This window comes from Rhinatrema bivittatum, chromosome 2 (assembly GCF_901001135.1).
Source record: "Rhinatrema bivittatum chromosome 2, aRhiBiv1.1, whole genome shotgun sequence".
In the NCBI taxonomy this organism is placed as follows: domain Eukaryota; kingdom Metazoa; phylum Chordata; class Amphibia; order Gymnophiona; family Rhinatrematidae; genus Rhinatrema; species Rhinatrema bivittatum.
The window spans coordinates 411,781,750-411,800,829 of record NC_042616.1 but is presented as its reverse complement, the minus strand read 5'-3'; positions in this window follow the sequence as shown (position 1 = coordinate 411,800,829).

Genomic DNA, 19,080 nt, shown 5'->3' with positions numbered 1-19,080 from the left:
GGGGGGGGGATGCTGCTGGGCAGAAAAAGGGGGAGAGTGAGAGAGCGAGAAGAGAATGCTAGGGAGAGAGCGTGGGATGCTGGGCACTGTGGGCAGGGGGAAAGAGCAGGGTAGGGAGTGGGGGAAGAATGGGTATACTGTGCAAGTTACTGCTGAAGGAGGGAGTGCTGTGCTAGACCCGCCACCGAAGGTGGTGGCGGGCGCTATTTTCAGCTTCCGCCAGGGGCAGATTAGTCTGTCGGGGCTTTGGACATGCCCCGGTGGGGCAGTCAGGCCAATGATGTGCATGGTGTTGATGGTAGGCATGCGTGTGGCCCCACTGTGATCAGCGCCAGGTTCCCGTGGCTGCCCTTCTCAGGGAGCAGGAGCCTCGCCCACTTGATTCTAATTTCGCTTTCTCCGCAGTGGCTGTAGGGGGTTCCCTGTGCCTGTTCCAGCTGCTCTCCTTTAGCTGCAGCGGTGGCAGGAAACATTCCAGCTACCTCCTCTTGCACCTGCTCTATCTCTCCTGACGGGAGGCAGCTAACCAGACCTCCCACTGCTGTCTCAAGGCCCCCTTCTGCTCTCCTCTGCCAGTGGCCCCCTAATCCTTGGACCGTGGCAATAAAAAAAATGTATGGGAACTTTGCAACCCATCCCTTTCCACTTCTAGAAAGACCTCCTTCTAAAGCATTAACTGGCAGACCACCCATTCTCATGGAACCCTGTCATGTTCTACCTCATCACCACCAATGTAAATTAAAACTTTTCTTTTTAACCATAATTATATCAGTGAATCACTGAGCTATGTGTGAGCCAGAGTATGTGTCTATAAGCATGGTGTAAGTGAGTATTTGTGTGTGTCTGCGAGCATGCATGTGAGCAAGCGTATATGCGAGAATGCTTTTGAACAAGAGTGTGTGCAAGCATGAGCATGTCTACAAAAATGTGATTGTCTGCAAGCATGCATGTCTGCAAGCAAGTCTGTGAGTGAGTGTGTGCATCTGCAAGCATTTGTACCTGGGAGCATGCATAAGAGCAAAGGTGTGTGCGGCTGTGAGCATGCGTGTGTGTGTTTGCAAGAATTAATAACGTGTGTGAGAGAGAGTGTATGTTGCAGGCAAGGACCCTTGGGCTAAGATGGATTTGACACAACCTGCAAGGTGAAGCCCTTCAGGTCCCCACCATCAGCTTGTGCAACTGGATGAGGCAGAAGCCTGACTGGAGCTTCACCTATACCAGCCCTCGTTCCCCTTAGGTTGAGCCCTTGGGTGCCAGGACAGGCAGGTCTTAGGTGGGGGCCTCTGCTGAGGAACTGGAGGTTTGTAGAGATGGTCGGGTTACAGGCCAGGGTCAGGGACAGGTGAAGATCAGACGTAGTCGAAGAGCAGGCAGTGGTCAGTGGCAGATAGAGTTCAGATGTGGTCAGAGTAGGCAGTGGTCAATGGCAAGTGGATTTCAGATGTAGCCGAGGATCAGGCAGCAGTCAGTGGCAGGCGGAGGTCAAGCAGAGTCCAAGGCAAGCAGAATTCGGAACCGGAGATCCATCCATGGAAAGATGGGATGGATAGGCAGGCAGGGAGGCAAGGATGAGCACAGATGGATAGGCAAGTAGGCAGAAGAATTGAAGACTGACCACAAGACAAAGACAAGGAATGCAGGAGAGCAGGAACTGAAGAAAACAAAGTCAAGAACGCTGAGGCAACTCATTCTAGTAAAGAGTAGTGGACCTATTGCTGAGGCAAGGAGGAGCTGCTGCAGTGGCCTTATATAGGCCTTTGAAAGTGAGATCATTAATGGGTGCTGTTGGCCTTTTCCTGCCGCGGGCCCTTTAAATAGGTCAGCATTGACATGAGCGTGCCTTAGAAGGGTCCGGGAAGAGCAACGATGTCGGAAGCAAGCTGAGCATGGCGGCCTGCCGCGCGTCCATTCAGGGGCCTACCCTGGCATCACAGTTTATTCCCTCAGGCTCGGGGCTGGAGGTAAGTGTGGTGGACTGTAGGGCAAGCCCGCGGACTGCCAAATGCAACAGTGTGTGTGCACACTCCCCATCTTCAAGTAATCCATGACAATCTCAGGTTGATTGGATTCAAAAGTTCCCAGGCACAGAGAGCAGAAGATTTATAATTATTCGTTTTAACTAATATTTGATGTGTCTGCTGTTTGGACATATTTTATTGGCATTTGAAAACTTTTAAACATTTTTATGTGAGTTTGTATTATTGGATATGGATATTATTCATCAGCTGTTTTGAAATATTTATTCTTTTTATTAGTATGGTTTTACTATTATCATTGATCTTTTATATTTCTTAATTTTATTGTTTGATGTTTTATGAGGTAATGTTTCTATTTTCCATTTTTGCAGTGCATACAATCTGGCTTATTGTGGTTTCCAGTTTGTATTTTGTCTGCATGTATTTATTTTACTTTATGGTCTCTATATTCTGTATCTGGTGAGGGTCTGTGTGCTCTGCACGTGTGACCAAGATGCGATATTCTGCTAGTGTGTAGTGTCTTTGTAAGGGTCTGGCTTGTTCTCTTTTCCCAGTAGGAGGTATACTTGTGCTCTTGGATCTAGTACATTTTCAGTGTTGAGTTTTCATAGGTACAGTTGTTACTGTTGAGTGCTGGCAGTTAAGTGCTGTTTTGGTATGGGAGGTTTACTATGTTCTAATCGTAATTCAGTTTACACATGGCTTTCCAAGGGCCTGTCCACACCCAATGCAGGGGTGATCAACTCTGGTCCTCAAGAGCCACAAACAAGTCTGATTTTCAGATTATCCTCAATGAATGTGCATAAGACAGATTTGCATACACTACCTTCATTGAATGCAAATATACCTCAAGAATATTTAATATGGAAATCCGGAAAATCAGTCCTGTTTGTGACTAAGGACCAGTGTTGGCCATTCCTGCCATATGGGTTCCACGTGTTATTTTTTTAATTTAAATTTATTCTTTATTGGCTTTTAAACATAATTGTACAAAAACCAGTATTCAAGAAAAATAATAAGCTGACAGGAAATATCAAGGAAAACAAAAAATAAAATACTCATGGTCATGATTATTCTCCAAGTCCACTTTATGGAGCTGGCATAAAGTAATTGTTAAGGAAAATAACACACATCACTGTCGATTGCACACAATGCAATACTAATACTAAACCTCAATTCTGCATAAGCTTCCTATTCACCTGATGGATCCCCACTGTTTTTGTCCCTAATAAACGTTTCCAGGTAGGAGAGATCAGTGAAGATGTATCTATTTCCCTGATGGGTAATAAGGCATTTAAAAGGAAATTTTAAATAAAATAAACAACCCATTGACTGAACCTTGGACTTCAGGGCCAAAAAAGATCTTCTCCTCAACTGTGTCTCTCTAGAGACATCTGGGAAAATCTGGAGCATAGCACCACAAAACTTCTCTGTTTTATACTTAAAATATTGACGAAGGATCACATCCCTGTCTAAATCAGCCACAAATGTGACAATAAGAGTAGCCCTAGTTTTTATAGTATCTTGAAAATCCATAATATAAGCTGAAACATTAGAACTATCAAATGATGCAAAAATGTCTAATCCCCCTCTTCTTCAACATGTTTCTTAAACTCTGGTGCATAAAAACATCTTGAAAGAGCAATTTCCTTAGATTGATCACGTTTAACATATTTCCCAAATAGTTCCATAGGTGAGATAAATGTAGATTTAGGGAAATTTTAAAATACGCAGATTTTTAGCTCTCTAAATATTGTCCATAGATTCTATCTTAGAATGAATATAAAGATAATCTTTTATATTAGCAGTCAATGAAATATACATAAATCAAGAACATTGACACACTGCTTTTCTAAATTAGAAACTCTATTATCAATTTCAGTCACCTTAGATACAGTCCCAACAGAAAAGGAAGATAATTGGGCAATAGATTGAGACATTGTATCTTCAATTCTTGTTACCACCTTCCAGATATCCTTTAAAACCACATCTCCCGGTTCAGTCGAATCACCATATTTCACTCTCCCTGGAGCTCCTAATGGTACATTAACAGTAACTGGTATAGGGACCGGTACCGTTTTAATAAATTCTTCTCCCAGTGAAGTAGAGCTATCTTCTGCTCCTTCAACATTCGTGGTAGAAACCAACAACTTCAGATCTGGAGTTGATATTTGCTTCACACCTAGTCCCTCAAAACCGGTAATAACTAACTAGTGGACTATTATTTACAACAGATTTTATATGTAAAAGGACAGAGTACAAGAATCTTCTGAGGTAACATTATCACTTAAAACAACATGTATATTATATTTATATGCACTGCTATGGTGCCAATCAGAAACCTTTCAAAAAATACTTGGAGGAGCCTACCTGCCACCAGTTACTGTCGATCCCTGCGGAATGAACAGGTGCACCACTGGTGCTCCAAAAGGGCGCGCCCCTGAGGAAAATGTTTTCCTGGCTGTGGTAAAGATGGGGAGAAAAAGGAAAGAGACCTTGGCTTCTCCAGCTGTCCCTACTTCATTGAGAGGGTCTATTGACAACCGCCTGGTTCGAATCGAACTGCAGCGGGATGGTGAACCTCGAGAATTTTCAGTTGAGGCCTCTCTGAGCTTTATAGCTTCTTCCACTCCATCCTGACCTATTTCTACTGCTGCTGGCTCTGGGGATGTAACGACTGTCAATGGAGTTGACAGTATGCACTGCAGTCTCATCCAGGACTTAATTATTTAAGCCTCAGAGGAAGCAGGTAGCTTCGATCACTTCCCTGTGGTAGATAAGTAGAGCAGAGCCTGGGGAACCATAAAAGCAATAAACTTTGTGTAGCACACAGTTACAGGTGGCCAATGTAACCCCAATCTTTAAAAAAAAAGGCTCAAGGGGTGATCTGAGAAACTACAGACTGGTGAGCCTGACTTCAGTGCCAAGAAAAATCATAGAAACTATTCTAAAGAACAAAATCATAGAACATATAGAAGGACATAGTTTAACAGGACATAGCCAGCATGGATTTAAGTAAGGGAAGTCTTTCCTCATCAGTCTGCTACATTTTTTGAAAGAGTTAATAAACATTTAGAAACAGAAATGATGGCAGAAAAGGACCAAATGATCCATCAGTCTGCCCAGCAAGCTTCTTAATGTAGTAACTAACTGCCACTCTGTGCAGGTTATTCCCATGTTTCTCTTAAGGGTAGTAATTGTCATTCTGTGCAGTTCTCCCCAAGCCTTATGATACCTATAAAATTTGCAGCTAGCAACATTTTTTACTGGGTAATGAACTTTCCTGAAAATTCAGACAGTTTTGCTTGACGTGCTTTCCTCATGGACTTTGCCATAGAAGCAAGCCTGTGTTTTTTCCCTTATGTCTGCGTATCAGTACCCCAGACCGTAGAAGTCGGGTCCTCTTGGTTGTTGTCTGTATCCTATTCCCCTTTTCCCCTGTCATTGAAGCGGTGAGCAATGTTGCAGTTGCATTAGAAAAATAAAGCATATTGGTTCAGTGTGCTGCGGCAGTCAAAAAAGCAAACAGAATGTTAGGAATTATTAGGAAGGGAATGGAGAGTAGAACAGTGAATGTCATAATGCCTCTGTATCACTCCATGGTAAGTACATACCTGGAGTTCTGTGTGCAGTTCTGGTTGCTGCATCTCAAAAAAATATATATTGTATTGGAGAAGGTACAGATAAGGGTGACCAAAATGATAAAGGGGTTGGAATGGCTCCCCTATGGGAAAAAGCTAAAAAGGTTAGGGCTGTTCAGCTTGGAGAAGAGACAACTGAGGGGGGATATGATAAAGGACTATAAAATAATGAATGGAATAGAATGGGTAATTGTAAATCGCTTATTTACTGTTTCAAAAAATATAAAGACTAAGGGCATGCCCTGAAGTTAGTAAGTAGCACATTCAAAACAAATTGGAGAAAATTCTCTCTCACTCAAAGTATAATTAAGCTCTGGAATTCATTGCCAGCAGATGTGGTTAAGGTAGTTAGCATCGATGGGTTTAAAAAGGTTTTGGACAAGTTCTTGGAGAAGTTGATAATCTGGTATCAATCAAATAGACGTAGGGAATAGCAACTGCTTATTATTGCATGATAGCAGCATGGCAAGTACCTGGCAAGATACTGTTTGGGATCTTGCCAGGTACTTGTGACCTGGATTGACCACTGTTGGAACCACTGGGCTTGATGGACCCTTGGTCTGACCCAGTATAACAAATTCTTATGTTCTCAGTTTTTATTTTATTTTTCCCAGGAATTTATCATTGTTTATTACAAGAGCAAGAATTATATTTACCTGGAAAAATGATTTCACCCATTTTTGTTCTTCAAGACTGTGGATTATTGGCACTGGGCATAGTTTCTTCTCTTAGATCAGGCTGTGAAGCCTAAAATAGGGATTAATCACCACACTACTTCTCCAGCTCAACACTCCAAAACAAAATCCACTTCGTCTGTGTCAGGCTGTGAAGCCCAAAGATGGTGAGAACTCCAAAACTGCAACTCAAAGCCAAACAAAACCTACAGAAAACCACACTGCTCCTCATGCACCTCCTGCTTTTAAAGTGCACTGCTGACCAATCCTAACAAGCCTCTATGGATGTCTGCAAACTACAGAAATCCTAGCCTGGGGATCTAGCTAGAGACCAACCGAATGGTAGAGAGATGTAACTATATTTGGGGGGAGGGGGACCAAACAATTGAATGGATGGATGGAAGTGGGGCTGCAGCTCAATTTTCTCACCCTTGATGTAGGGTGTGATCTACTTAGTTATTTAGGAAAAATATTAAATTTACGTTGGAGATATTTTGATTCAATTCTGCCAGGCAGTAGGTCAAATGATGTGCCTCTCAAGGTTTGACTTGATATGCTTTCAGGAGCTGTTAAAGTATGTCCTGCACAGAAAGTGCATGAGGGAGCCAGGCAGGTATCTCATGGGCTGGATTTTAAGATCTCTCAGGCTGATAGTTTCCTACAATCTGCTCCTGGTTTCCACACAGGATGCCAGTTAGCCTTCTCACCCACAAATAGGGTTGCCAACTGGCTCCAGATTTTCAGGACAGGTTGATCAAGTCCTGGTTTTACTCCATCACATGCAGGTACTTATAGTCTTGCTTTTCTTAGGAAATGAAATAGGGACATCAGAATAAGTCCCAGCTTGCAAAGGCGTAAAACCAGGACTGGATTTAACCTGTCCTGAAAATCTGGAGTCAGTTGGCAATCCTACCTCCAAGCTTGTTGATCTGTCTGATTTACTCAGTTTTTATCCCATGGACACAGAATGGGAAACAAACCTTGGTTAATCCATGCCTTAGATGGACTGACAGAGCAAGCGCACTACTTCATACTTTGATTACAATAGCAAACCATTTGTCTTGGCGCCATGGGAGATGCGCCAAGCGCCTACAGAGTTCTGTCAGCAGTAGAAATTACTCTGTACAAATAATGAGGCTGATAAAATATCCTGAGGCAGATTTATCAGTTTTGCTAAGGCACAAAATTTGCTCCAGGTTTGCTCCGGTGTTTGCTCTCTATTAAAAATAGTGGAATGTCTTCTGTAGCAGTTTCTGCACTGAAGCGAAATTTAACTAAACCTACCCAATAGGAGACTTTGGGTTTCCAGGCTGGACACAAAGCTCAGGATCAGTTGCTGGAGCTCAAGACATGAACCAATAAGCCCTGTTATCATTTAATGATCCCCACTAAATATCATGTCCAGAGAAATACATCCTGAGCTTTATATTCCATTTTCCCTGTACAGAAAAAGTAATTGTTTTCAATGTGCTGATTACATACGTGGTGGGAATTACAGATTCGCAACAGAAAACTAAATAAATAAAGTAACCCGAAAGTCTAATTTTTATGGTGTAACTTATCTCCAGAAAGACTCACTAACAATGGAGCAAAGAAAGTCTTTACTCATTACTGTATAAATAATCTTTCCCTCCTATCCAGCTCATAGTACTACCCATGCCTAAAATATGGTCCAAACTACTTATAAATTGTAAGGCATTATCCCAATCTATATATACCACAAAGTGCAATCATTTTACATCAAAATTAATCACATTTCTCCTGGATTTTACATCTGTGCTTGATCCTGAATGTCAGCAGAAGGCATGTGTTGGCCATGCAGGACTACTATTAGCCATAAAACTCACTTGTGGCGCATGTCTGAACAGTTTGCCACAAAAGACAGCTGCAAAACATGCTTCTGGGTAAGAGGGTGAATAAAAGTGTGATACGCTTCTCTCTGACGCTGTCATGGCAGGTCCTCTGTTTTCTGGACCTCTGAAGCTGCTTCACTAGTAGGTTTACATCAAAGTGTAAATCTGGTGTGCCAGAGATTGCCAAACCTGTCGTGAAAACCCCAAAGCAGGTCCGTTTTCAGGATATCTACAATGAATAGGTACTAGCTGAATTAGTATATACTGGGGCTCCAATATTTGCAAATTTATCTCATGGCTCTTCATTGTGGATATCCTGGGCAAGTTTGGAAAACCCCTTAATAGATACTGGCTACCATATTGAAGACAGTGCTGTCCCTGGAGGGGGCACAAACCAGGGCCTCTGCTCCAGGCCCTGTACTTTGGGGTCCCATGGCTACCATGGTAACCCTGCCGCCTAGCATCACATCCTTTAAGCCAGACCCTCTACATTCTTCTGCTGCTGCTCCTCCTCCTCCTCTCCCTCTTCCCTCCTCCCCAGCTGAAGAAGTTCTGCTTGCTGTACCACAGTGGTGCCCAGGAGGTGAAAGGCATCTCCCTCTGCAGCCTGACCAGTAGGAGAGCGGAACCGGTGGGTCACTGTCTAGCCCATCTAATCCACTCTTGCTGCTACTGGCTCCTCTCCTTCCACCACTGTCCAATCAGTTAATCTGAGCAGCAGGATAGAATGTGCTGGATACGCTGGACCCACTCTCCCTCAAGCTGGGCCACCAGGGTGAGGGTGGGCATGCCCCCTGGGAGGCAGAGGAGCAATTTTCAAGATGGGGGTCATAGGGATTAGATGTGGGTGGGCAGTGGGAGAATGTGAGGGATGTGAGGCGGGGACTGACAGATGAGATTTGCGGGGGGGGGGGGGGGGGGAGGGGGCAGAGCTGTTCAGGTGGAGGAAGCAAATCTTGGCAACGCCTAATATCATTTATGCCAGGCCAGGAGGTACTGGGGGTTCGGGGGGGGGGAAGGAACTCTCTCTCTCCTACACTCCTCAATCCTATAGTGGGGGAGAGTCAGCCCTGAAAATGAGGACATTGTGGCAGTGGCACTGCGAGTGTATTTTTTTTTTTCTGCACCCCAAAGCTGGCATACATAAACTGTTGGCTGCCAGCAAAGATTATTCAGGATATTTATTTACTTGCATGTATTAATTGCCTCTATAAACCATTCTAGGTAATTTACAGAATTATATTACAATATATAAATACAAACTCATAATCCCCCATACATCTACTTAAATTGCATACAACAAAAGCCTACCCACAAAAAATAAATAACTCCTCAACAACCACCCCCCCCAACTCTCTCCCAATAAAACACTAAAAGCAAGACATCCTCTAACCCTAATCCTGACCAGGGCCCTCAAGTCTGCCCAATATATATAATTTTTACTTATCTCAACCCCTTGCCAGGAAAATCACATACTAGCTGATACGTCATGAGAAATAGCGATGCTTTGAACATCCTACGAAACTTTAAATAATCTTTTTTCTAAAGGCAACGCAGGAGAGAAAACAGTTGCAGCTTTGGATTCCATTTTCATTGGGCAGAAGATTCAGAAGCAAGCAGCTTTATTGGCATGACAATTTGTACATGTGCTGCCAGTGTGTAAAAAAAAAAAAAAAATCTGCTTTTTAAACCATAAACTGAGCAGTTGTGCGCTGGACGTCAGAGCAGCCCCACACAGGCAACTGACACTTCTTTTTTTTTTTCCAGTGGGATTTTATCAGCAGGGGCAACTCTAAAGAATATATAAAGCTCTGATCGAGAAAGTGATAAGAGGAGCACTGCGCCCACCATAGCTGGGAATGTGTCATGCAGGTGTGAAATTCCTCACCCCTGGAGCCAGAGGTGCAATTGACTGCAGAACAGCTGGTCTGACAGGATGGTAGAAGGCCGAGGGGACTTCACATGTTCCCACTAAGAACAATCAGGCCGATGCAATACAGTGCGCTGAGCTGAGCGCACTGGTTAACCCGTGCGTCCACAACCCCTTATGCTATAAGGGATTAGCATGTCCAAAACGAGCATCCAACCCCCCTCCCCCGCGAACCTAATAGCACTCAACACATGCAAATACATGTTGATGAGGCTATTAGCTATTCTCCCCGGAATAAAAATAAATGTGCGTCTCTTGTGTACATTTTTATTCTCAGAAATGAACACCTGCCCAGAGCAGGCGTTAATTTTTGAGCAGTCCAAATACTGCTTTTCTCTACTTCCTCTGACTTAATATCATGGCAATATTAAGTCGGAGGAACAAAAGCGAGGACAACCTTTTAAAAACATTTTTTTTAAAACAAAGCGTGCCGGCAGTCAGATTAGAAAAAGGGACGCTCAATTAAGAAAAGGGACACTCTAAAACTCTAAAACTGAGCCTCCTGCCGAGGAGGAGCGAGGGGCACACAATTTCCCCTAGTGCCTTCTTTTTACTGTGGCAGCCGATTTAAATATTTGGCTAAAACTGGGAGCTTCAGGATGTGCACAACAGTACCAATCATCTCTTCAGACTATGATCACTGGTGTCTGGCTAACGAGTCCAATAATAAAATCCTTGAGGAAATTTCTGTTTCTAAATGAAGCAAATGTATCCAACTAACCAAAGAAAAACTCCTTTGTTTATCTGTCACACCACTAGCCAATGGCAAGCCTATTTTGACAATGCCTGATGACATCACAGTGCTGCTGCACGTGGCACCGCAGAGATATTAAAAGAATAGGTAAGAGGCCGATGTAATAAAGCCTTAGTAATAAAACGTGCACTATAGTGTAACAAATGTTTTCTTTACTTGCGTGCCAAAAAAATAAAAAATTAACTCCCCACGCAGTAAGTTAATGGCATGCAAATACCTCAGGAGTTTAAAAAAGTGCGCCAACACAAAAATGTGTACACAGGTGAGTGAAAATGTGCATTCAACCTAGCTCACCTTATCATGGTACATGGGCCCCATTAATATCAGTAGCACAAATAAAACATGTTTTATTATTATTATTAGGATTTCTTATCTGCTTTTTTTAAAAAGAAAATTCACCTAAGGTTGGGTACAACAGTTTAAATAAACCCCCAAACAAACAAATATTAGGTGTAACAGCATAACGGTTCTAAATCTAAATAAGTAGACAATAAGAGGTCAATATTCAAAGCCATTTAGACGGGTAACTCACAAGTTTTGAATATTCCTCTTATCTGGCTAAAAGATAGCCAGAAAAGTCATTATCTGGCTAAGATTTAACCGAATAAGAAAGAAGGATGTTTGGGGCATTCCAGGGTGGGGTTAAGTTAGCCAAATAGCACATCCATCTAACTCCGATATTTGGAGTTAGCCGAATAATAAGATATTTGGCTAACTTGATATGTGACTGTGAACAGGTCTAAAGATCAGGGCAGGTTGAAAGTGCTTCTGGAACTGGGGCTTTCTGAGCAGCAGGTTTCGTGTTGTTAGAAACTGGAATTTATTGCTTCGAAACCTGTTTAGTTGCATCACAACAGACAAGCATCTACATCTTCGGGGTTCACAATTTGGCATTCCACACACCTCCATTAGGGCAGGATTAGTGAAATGACTCCAGATACACCCAAAAAACAGTGGTGGATTCCTATTCTGGCATCTGTTACAGGTACAACCATACAGGTGGAAACAGGGTAAAACCACATAGACAGGAACAGGGTAAGTATAGCAAAGGCAGGGCAAATCAGAATATGGATGCTAAGCAGGGAAGACTGAGACGGGATAGGACTCTAGGAGGTCTACCAGAACAGGAGAGCCACTGAGAGACCCATAAGGAGCAGGAGAGTCACTGGAAGGCCCACAGGAAACAGAATAAGAGAACAGCTAGGAAATACACAGACAAGGGGTTACTGGAGGACCTAGACCAGACAGAATAGGAACAGAAGAGCAAGGCAAGGTATACACAGAAAGGCAGGAACCAAAGTCAAAATAAGGACCAGACAGAAACAGAAGGGCTACAGGACAGCCCACGGGAACCGAAGGGCCACAGAGAACAGGAGCACAACTGAGAACAAGGAACAAACAAACAGGGACAGTCAGAACAATACAAGAAGGCCAAAACAGGCCTCACTGAAAACAAGGGAAGATAAGAAGACCATTAAGGCTACAAAATAACAAGACAAGGCAAGGCAAGAAGTCCACACAGTAACAAGGACAACCGCAAGGCTGGCCAAGCAAGGAACCGAGGTAACTCAATGAAGAGGCCCTGAGGATACAGTGAGGGAGATACTTATAGGGCAGGCCTTGCTGAGCCATGCAACCTTTAAGGTGGCAGCTACAGTGGGGGTCAGTGTGGCTCAGGGAGGAGGCTGCATAGCAGCGAGGTTCATTATATGCAACTTGTTAATGAAAGTGCTCTTTGCTATGCAAGAATCCAGTCAATTGTCAATGGAGACTCCTATCCAATGATCCAGTTTGGGGGCTTTCATTGAAAGATGAATCTCTTAAGTGTGAGCGAGTCTCCAGCTCCATTGTCCTGTGAAGGTGCTCTGCAAAGTGTACCTATGGAAAGACATATGTCAGGAAGGTGAAGAGGCAGAAATGCCAGCAAAGGCAAGCCACAATATGTCATTACTCTTATGTACAGTATTGTAGCACATTTTTACTTAGAATTGAATGTATTGTTTTCAAGACAAATGTATTATGAAATGAGAATGTTCTAGAAGACACTACTGATATGAATTCACTGGGGAATGGCACTTAGAAATACAGAAATATACCAAAGCTCAATGCCTGCATTCCACTTAGCTCTAGGCTCATCTTACATGTGGAAAGATTTTGTATATTAAAGATAATGAATTGGCATTAACCATTTAAAAAATGTTTTGCTAACTAATAGGCCGATGCAATATTGGTGTACGTAAAATGGGCAATCATGATTGAGTGCCTGCTCTTCTAACACGCATTGATCCACCTCTTCTAGGCACCCAATTTTTTTTATTAAAATTAGCTGCCACGGTGAAAAGGAGGTGATAAGGAAATTGTATGTCCCTAGCCCCTCCTTGGCATCAGGTCCTAGGAAAGGTGGCTATCAGTGCGGGTTAGGAAACAGAAGCTCAATAGGAGTGTCCATTTTCTCCCAGCATTTGTCTGAGAGAAGAGGAGGAATGGATAGGCAGGGCAGGGAGGCAAAGAGAAGATCAGGTAGGCAATGTAGAAGGAGACGAGGGCTGAAGACATAAGAACATAAGAACATGCCATACTGAGTCAGACCAAGGGTCCATCAAGCCCAGCATCCTGTTTCCAACAGTGGCCAAACCCAGCATTCCTGTTTCCAACAGTAGCCAATCAAGTACCTGGCAAGTATCCAAACATTAAAAATATCCCAAGCTACTATTCCTTATTGATTAATAGCAGTTTATGGACTTCTCCTCTAGGAACTTATCCAAACCTTTTTTAAACCCAGTTACACTAATTGCTGCAACCACATCCTCAGGCAATGAATTCCAGAGCTTAATTATGCATTGAGTGAAAAAGAATTTTCTCTGATTTTTTTAAAATGAGCTACTTGCTACCTTCATGGAGTGCCCCCTAGACCTTTTATTGTCTGGGAGAGTAAATAACTGATTTAAATTTACCTGTTCAAATCCTTTCATGATTTTGTAGACCTCTGTCATCTCTTCTTCAAGCTGAACAGCCCTAATAATCTCTTTAGCCTTTACTCATAGGGGAGCCTTTCCATCCCCTTTATCATTCTGGACACCCTTCTTTGTACTTTCTCCAGTGCAACTATATTTTTTTGAGATGCAGTGATGAGAATTGCACATAGCATTCAAGGTGAGATCTCATCATGGAGTGATACAGAGGCATTATGACATCCACTATTTTATTCGCCATTCTCTTCCTAATAATTCCAAACATTCTATTTGCTTTTTTTGATCACCACAGCACACTGAGCTGACGATTTCAATGTATTATCCACTATGATGCCTAGAACTCTTTCTTGGGTGGTAACTCCTACTATAGAGCCTAATGTTGTGTAACTATAGCAAGAGTTATTGTTCCCTATATGCATCACCTTACATTTGTCCACATTAAATTTCATCTGCCATTTGGAAGCCCAATATTCCATTTTTGCAAGGTTCTCCTGCAGTTTATCACAATCCTCTTGAGATTTAACTGCTCTGCATAATTTTGTGTCATTCGCAAATCTGAACATCTCACTCATCGTACCCCTTTCCAGATCATTTATAAATATATTAAAAAGCACCGGTCCAAGTATAGATACCTAAGGCACTCTACTGTTTATCTTTTTCCACTGTGAAAACAAGCCATTTAATCCTACTCTCTAGTTCCTGTCTTTTAACCAGTTTATAATCCACAAAAGGACATCACTTCCTATCCCATGACATTTTTGTTTTCTTAGAAGCCTCTCATGAGGGACTTTGTCGAATGCCTTCTGAAAATCCAAATACACCACATTTACCGGTTCACCTTTGTCCACATATTTATTCACCCCTTCAAAAAATTATAGATTTGTGAGGCAAGACTTCCCTTGGGTAAATCCATGCTGGCTGTGTCCCATTAAACCATACTGTAACTGAACACAAGACTGAAGACAGGACTAGAGAAAGCTAGACAAAGAACTGAAGGCAAGCTGGACAAAGACCAATGACAGGATGGAGACTAAGACTGGAGCAAGACTGGAGACATAGACAAGGATCAGGCAAAGACGCAACATTATTTATTTATTTATTTATTTATTTATAACTTTTATATACCGGCATTCGTAAAAAAAAACATCATGTCGGTTTACAGACAACTGAGAAAGGAAATTACAATGATAGATGGAGGAAGGATAGGAAGTTAAAAGGTGACAACTTTACTGTAGAGCCAACGGGCGCCACAGTTATTAAATGAGATTACATGTGGTTAACCAGGTTGGACATAAATTAATTATATACAAGAGGCGACAGAGTGGGGGGTAGCGCGGGGTGGGGGATGAAGCGCATAGGGGAGGCGGGGTGGGGTAGTGCAACATGCACTACTCCAAGTAGCTAGACTTTTGCTGAGGCAAGTTGTAACTGTAATGTTGCTTTTATATAAGGCCTTTAGCTAATGTCATCAACAGGGGCCACGGGGGAATTTCCCGATGTGGTCCCTTTAAATTCTAGCGAAAGATGCGTATGTGCACCTAAGGAGAACGTGCCATGCAGGAGTTGGCAGCAGCAATCTGCCATGCTGGGGTCATGGCAGCATCTTGTCATGTGGTTGCAGATAGCAGTATGGTGCACTGGAGAAGCTTCCCTACACGGGGACACAGTTTAGCAGGCCCAAAGCAGAAGGTGAATGTGGTGGTTCACGGGGAAAGCTTGTGGATCACTGATCATAACAATACCTCCCTGTCTTAAAACCCCCTCCTGAGCACTTGGGTTTGTGGGGGTTCTGGCGAAGAAAGTCTTTTCCACTTATCTCGCCCTGAGGTGCTGGCCTTTTTCGGTTATCTATGATTTTCTTGGTTTGGGTGTTGGCTTGCTCAGCCAAACGATTAGTTTGTTCCCAAGAGCTGAGCTGCAAGTGAAGGAGTGGTCTCTTCCATGTTGGCGGGGGGGGCATGCCTACCATGAGGGTAGAGACATTACCCTCCTTTTCAGACTTTTGATTGGCAGGGCTAGATAGGACTGTGGAGGTCCGTTTCCGTTCTTCCTGAAATCGAGTATGCAGGACTCATATATCTTCATCTTTGCAGTGGACGAGTGACTCAAGCATTTTTTTTTTTTTTTAGCAAGGTTGTTTTCTTTTTCCAGACTCTTTCATTCAGCTCTCTAGTTCCAGTTGCTCTTGTAATTGTTTACAGGCTACTTTAGGGGTATTTTCCTGGCAGAGTTGCAAAGCGATCTGAACTTCTCTGTATTCCCTATAGGGAGTTTGAGGTCATGGAAGGGTGGATGCTACGATCAGCAGGCAAGACGACCCTTCGGGTTTCAAACAGGATCTGGTACAGCCAGGTCCCAAATGGGCGAGCTCCAATGTGGACCAGTCAAACTATGGCTGATGTTGCCAGAGCCATGGCAGACCTAATATAACTGGATTCATGGCTCTGGACAGGACGTGGAAGCTGATGACCTCCGTGTGTGAGGGGCCAATATAAGTTGAGGAGCACATTGGATCGGGTCACTGGTCCCAGAAGAGGGTCTCCATAGATGGACGAAAGTAGGGGCAGAGTCACCAGAACAGTGGGTATTTGGAATTGATAGACAAGGTTTTACTGTATGAAGTTCCCCTCAGAGCCGAAGTCCACCAAAGACCAATTGGAGAAACAGATGGGAAAGTGTTCCAAGGTGATTGGCAGGAGAAACTGGGGAATCAAGGTAGTGAGGCCTAGAGTCATCCGCCCAACCGACTCTGGGCACTGAATACTTCTCATTCTCTCAGGGCATTAAACCAAGACATAGCCTCAGGCAGCGCAATACAAGCAGAGGCCTTGTTGCCTGCGTCAGATCTTTTCTTCAGGGGCCAAGCAACAGCAGTCCAATTGATTGGAATCTTGTGGTGATGGAAAGGTTGGTGCCTTTGGGGACTGGGGCCGGCAGGTCTTAGGTAGGGGCATCTGTTGGCGGCAGCAGAAGTCATCGTAGAGTAGTCAGGTCAAGGTGGATGGAGGTCAGGCATATCCAGTGGCAGGCAGCAGTCGAGTATGTCCGTGATCAGTCCAAGATCAAACCAGGTATCCATCTGAGCGGAGAAGAGGGACAGATAGGCAGGGCAAGCAGGCAAAGAGAAGAACAATGTAGAAGGAGAGAAGGCTGAAGGCAAGACCTGGAACTGAAGACCTTGGAATTGAAAATGCTGGAATTGAAGACAAGACTGGAAACAAGCTGGAAGACGACCAAAGGCAGGCTGAAGATTTAGACTGAACTAGGCTAGAGACGAAGAAAGGGATCAGGTGAAGAAGCAATACGCACTGCTCCAAGTAGCTGGATCTATGGCTGAGGCAAATTGTGACTGTAGCAGTGTCCTTATATTGTGCCTTAGGCTGGTGTCATGAAGAGAGGCCATGAGGGAATTTCCCGCTGTGTTCCCTTTAAATTCTAGCGAAAGTTGTACACATGCGTCTAAGGAGGACACGCCATACACGAGTTGGCAATGGCATCCTGCCATGCCAGGTCATTGGTAGAATCTTGACATGTGTGATGCAGGTGGTGGCATGGTGTGCTGAAGGAGCCTTCCCATGTCAGGACATGGCCCGGCAACCCAAAGCAAAAAGTGAGCATAACACATAGACTGTGGCATTAAAAATGGCATAAATATAATTTAAGACTCTACAAATGGGATTCAGCATTGGCAGGCATTCTCCAAAGCACCATGGGAGCAGCAAAGAAGCAGAAAGAGGGGGAAGAACACTCTAAGGCTGCAAGAGGGGATCAGCAACAGTTAAATGAACTCTTGATGGCATCACAAGAGGCAAAGTGACACCAACAGTGGCATTAGCATACTAAGGCACCACGAAGGGGGAACAAAGCAGAAAAGGTGGCAGGAAAAACCCCAAGGCACTGTTAAAGGGCAAAGCAGTAAAGAGTGGCATCAAGACTTAAAAAGAACATGAGAGGTGCACAGTAGCCTCCCTGACACAAAACTCCTCAAAATATAAGATCTGGGGTACAGCCAGAAAGCACAGTGGCAGAAAGAACCCCAAGGTGTAAGGTCTGGGCATGGCAGCAAGGCTAAATGGCACAAAAACCCAGAAGGTGTATCATAAAGGGCATAGCAGCAAGGCAGAATGGCATGAGAGATGCCAGTCATTCTGTTCAAGTACATTTGCCAATTGTTTGAATCAGTGTAACATAATGAACTGCAATAATTATTTTCTGGAACTAAGCTTTGATTACATTCCCTGCTGGAACTTGATCTAGCTATTGGGTGGAATGGTGATTTTCTTGTGAATTGGGCTTTCTAAAGGAGCCTGCTATCACATGCAGAACATCTAAATTGTTTCTCTAATGTGTTGTGTGGTTTTCCTGGAGAGAGATGAGTGTAGAAACTGTTTCCCATGGTCTGTAGTTCAAGTCTAGCTGTTCTATTTTCTGATTTTGCATAAGATAAATCTACCCGACTGAAAGTAACCACACTCAGAACATGTAAATGGTTACTTTCTTCTATGCATTATGTTCTGTTTGTATTTCTTTCTGCTGACTGAGGACTTTTGTGGATAAGCCACCCTAGAATCATCAACAAACAGAGGCAAGGACTGGAGAGGTAGAAGAAAATGAAGAACCCTGAAACGTGGCATAGGAGGAGAAACTTGTATTCTTCTTTGACTTTTCTCATTCTGATATGGGGACACAACACCCCAGTATAATCAATAAAGAGGAAAGCTAGTGGGAAGAACAGTCCAAGGCTTCAAAAGAGAGCACCAAGTTTAGTATGAACCCTACAAGGTTGCATGAGAGGGGCAGTGTGGTGCCATGTGTAGTATGAATAATAGCTAAAGGCACCATGAAAGGGAAACAAAGCACCAGAAGAGGCAGAAAATACATGAAGGCAGTGATAGAAGGTGAAAGCAACTGATAGTAGCATGAGGAAACCAAAGGATTAAAAGAGGCACAAAGCTATCACTCAGAGTGGCAAGAGCACCCCAAAGCTCCAAATGAGAGGCAAAGAATATCAAGTAAATTGATAGAAAGTGACAAGCATGCAAGGAGAAAACAGGAAATCCCTGGAGGATACCTGACATTTCCAAAGGATCTGGCTGTTAAGGCTTGGATCTAGCCTTCTCTGGAGGTTAAGATGCTACTAACTAGAGGCACCAAATGCTCTGTAGCCAGTAGCAGAATATAAATAAATAAAATAAAATATTTTGTGATTCAGGAATCCAGGACAATATTCTTCTAAATCAGTATTTGCAAATACTGGCTTCATTACCTCAGATGTAATAA